Consider the following 4176-nt stretch of genomic DNA (forward strand, 5'->3'; position numbering starts at 1 on the left):
TTCTATTTTCCCAACAGTGTAATTACAAATGTGATTATGAGAGAAAGCATTGTTTAAGAAAATTATTTTATATTATGCAATTTTATTTCAGTATTAATATGACTAAACTTTAAAAGATAATAAACTAGTTTTACTTGACAGATGGCTTTTAAATTCACATCTGTTTAAATGGGGATGTGCTAATAGTTATTTATATTAATTAAACTTAAATTATCCGACGACAAAAATTAGAGAATAATAGGTTAGTGTTGATAATAGATCAGGTTTATCATGCGAGGCTTAGAAAACAAAAAGCACGAGCCTTGGCGAGTGCTTTTTCGTTTTCGTGCCGAGCATGATAAACCTGATCTATAATCAACACTGACTATTATTCTATTTATTTATCCCACTTTTTATTCAGTAAACTTTTTTTATTTAAACAAAATAAGTTTTCATGAGTGTTTGTCGTACTTTGATAATGACTGTAGTGTAACCAAGGCGAGTGTAATACTCCGCGTTCAAAAAATAACCGCTGATCAAATAATCTTTTTTTAAATCAGAATATCGTTCTGTAACAAAGTGTCGAGGTTCATTAATTACAATTTTAATCATATTGAATTGCAAATCTTAAAGTTTTATGATATCAATATGACATTAAGTTGTTATATACAAGGAACTACATTTGTTTACAACGTAGCCTAACACCACACACAATTCACTTTGATAACAAACCATCAAGTCGATCACGAGGTGCACAATATTTGCTTCTTTGTTATAATATTGGTTATTTCGTGACGAAATAACAAAGATTACTTGGATTTAAGCTAATTATATACATTTTGAATGTTGAAAGTGGCACCAAAGAATTGCGAGGCAAAGTTGTTCGAACTAGAGAAAGACATTTGCTGGTGAAGTGATTGGGTGGGGCGAACATCAAGATCAACTTGTTCGACGGTAGACAGTGGTTGTCTAGGCTGCATTTCGGCCATAGTTTCGGTGCATGAAGGTGAACAAGAGGAATCTGTTGGATTGTTACATTTACTGGACTGAGCAAGAATGAACACTTTTGCTGCTGTTCAACAGATATGTTGGAATAATTGGTTATGGACTGGACATTTTTTGCCCTGTTATGGCCATGGTTTCAGTGGGTGGAATGTTTGCATTTCGAAGTTTTTTGACCAGGAATTTGCGAACTGAGTGGTTCGTTATTCTCTTGTGCTTGAGAAAGCCGGCGTCTTTTGCCATGGCCTTCAGCATCTGACCTAGCTTGTTGACACCCTATTGTTGACGCAAGAACCACTGGGATGCAGTGTCATTTGTGCTTATTGCCAGGTTGGAAAGATGCTTTGAAGAAAAATCAGATGGACACATATCCGAGTACAGCTTGTAAATAACACAGGATTTCTTGGTCCAGACGATTGATTTCTACGGTCAAAGGGGAGCAACTCGAACTGACTTCTTCAAAGGGGAGCTACAACAACAGAACCTATTTGCATAGTGTTAAATTTACCTAATACTAGAGGTTTTAATAAAATAAATGACAAAAAACACGTTTTTTGACTTTTCTTTGTTTTAAGGTCATTAAGATTGACAAACTTTGAGTGTTTTTATTATTGATGCACTTGGCAAATACAGGTGACGAGGTGCGTGGGAAAAAGTAGTCCCGGTTCGGCAGTTGATGACGTCATTTCGTGCCATTGATTATTATAGCCTTGCCGTTGATTATAGATGAAATTTAATCAACGGGGCTTTAATCAACCGAATTCGCTGTAAAAGTGGGATAAAAAAGCTTTCAGGTACTTCGACTTGATGCTGATTTAAGGGCAAACCCATAGTACAGGCTCCTTTTCATGTGACGAATACTTGTATGCTAAGCTGAAATCCATCATGGTACATAATTTTACATTCACGAAAACGTTAATAAAATATAGTAGATAAATCACAAGTTTTGGAACTTTGTTAACGTATATGATTAGAAATTGCCTTTACTTTGAAACGTTACATTTCTATCCTAAATAAACGCTAGAGCAAAGTCAATCTATTTTTAGTTGTGGCGACCTTGACCTTGGAGATATTGACGTAATTCTTTCGCGTGACACACCGTCCAATAATGGTGAACAAATGTGCCGAATGATTTTTAAATCTCACAATTAATGACATAGTAATGGCCAGACAAGCTCATATATGGCCATTTTTGACCTTCAAACTCAAATTGTGACCTTGATCTTGGAGATTTCGACGTTATTCTTTCGTGCCACACACCGTCTAATGATGGTGAACAAATGTGCCAAATGATTTTAAAATCTCACAATGAATCATAAAGTAATGGCCCGGACAAGCTCATTTATGGCCATTTTGACCTTCAAACTCAAATTGTGACCTTGACCTTGGAGATATCGACGTAATTCTTTTGTGCGACACACAGTCTAATGATGGTGAACAAGTGTGCCAAATGATTTTAAAATCTGTCAATGAACGACAAAGTTATGGCCCGGACAAGTTCATTTATGGCCATCTTTGACCTTCAAACTCAAATTGTGACCTTGACCTTGGAGATATTGACGATATTCTTTCGCGCGACACACCGTCTAATAACGGTGAACACATGTGACAAATAATTTTAAAATCTGACAATGAACGACAAAGTTATGGCCCGGACAAGCTCATTTATGGCCATTTTTGACCTTCAAACTCAAATTGTGACCTTGACCTTGGAGATATCGACGTTATTCTTTCGCGCGACACACCGTCTAATGATGGTTAACAAATGCGCCAAATGATTTTAAAATCTGACAATGAACGACAAAGTTATGGCCCGGACAAGCATGTTCCGCCCGCCAGCCCTCCCGCCCGCCGACATCGCCAATCTAATAACCAGTTGTTTCCTTCGGAAAACCTGGTTAACAAAAGAAATGCATAAAAGAAATTATCAGTAGCTAAAACTTTGATCATCTTGGTGCAACAAGCCCTTATTATAATTAAATGAAAACACAAAACTTTAATTGATACTTTTTTTTCTTTCAGCAAGTCCGAATGAATAAAACCAAACATAACAATGCACATTGAGGTAAATGCAACCTTATTATGGAAATTTATATGAAAATTCATTATAGTAAAGCTATCTGTCTAAGTATGAATTATCAGATCTCATTATGAACTAGATTGTTGACAATTTTCCCAACATATGTGTTTACACATGTGATTTTAAAAGAAAGCATTTGTTTAAGATAAGGTTTTATTTTTATGTCAAGTTATTTCAGTATAAATATGACGAAACATTAATAAACTATTTCAACAAAGCAGTTGGATTTTTAAGTTTACAACAGTTTAAACAACAGTTGGTGATGTCCTATTGCGGTATGGACGTTTTTGTTAACTAAATCATTGTTATTGACTAATTTCTTTATATGAATTGAACTTAAATTATCCGATGACAAAAAGATAAGCTTTTCAGGTACTTCGACTTAATGCTGTTTTAAGTTAAAGCCCTGTTTACATTCGAAAAATACATGTATGCTATGCTCAAACCAACCAATTTACATAATTATTTAGGAAAACGGAAACATAAGATATCACAACGTTTTGGAATATTTTTAACACTTATGTTCAAAAATTATTTTAAAACAACATGTTCAGAAATTATTTTAAAACATTACATGTTTATCCTAAAATACTTAAACGCATTATTAAAAATTCGATGATTAAACATAACTTTAATACTATTTGAGAAAGCCTTAGAAAGCCTTAGTGATTTGAATCGGTTATTTAGTAGGCAAGCTAAACCTTCAACTTTTTCCAGACTGGATTACAGGGTATACATGTGAAAACAAATATGCCTGCCTAGAAATATTTTTAGCAATCCTTTCTAACGTTTAACTAGTCTTTGTGAGGGAAGAGATAAAAAATGCCTGAACAGAAAGCTTCCATGCAAAACATCACAAAGTACAAGATAAAACTGGAATAAAACTTGGTCAGCGCTGTGTTTAAAATTCCCCTCCAGATGCTGGAAATGCATAGAAATAGAAAGAAGCGGTGCGTCCATGCAAGCAATTTTATAAACTTGTTTGGCAAACATCTATGTTTATTACAAAATGCGTGTTTATCAGCTTGCAGGCTATGAATATTTAGTCATATTTTATGCATATTGCATAAGAAAACGGCAATATCAGAACCAATAAATGTAGAAATTAGAACATA

The sequence above is a fragment of the Dreissena polymorpha genome, chromosome 8 (assembly GCF_020536995.1).
Source record: "Dreissena polymorpha isolate Duluth1 chromosome 8, UMN_Dpol_1.0, whole genome shotgun sequence".
Taxonomy (NCBI): domain Eukaryota; kingdom Metazoa; phylum Mollusca; class Bivalvia; order Myida; family Dreissenidae; genus Dreissena; species Dreissena polymorpha.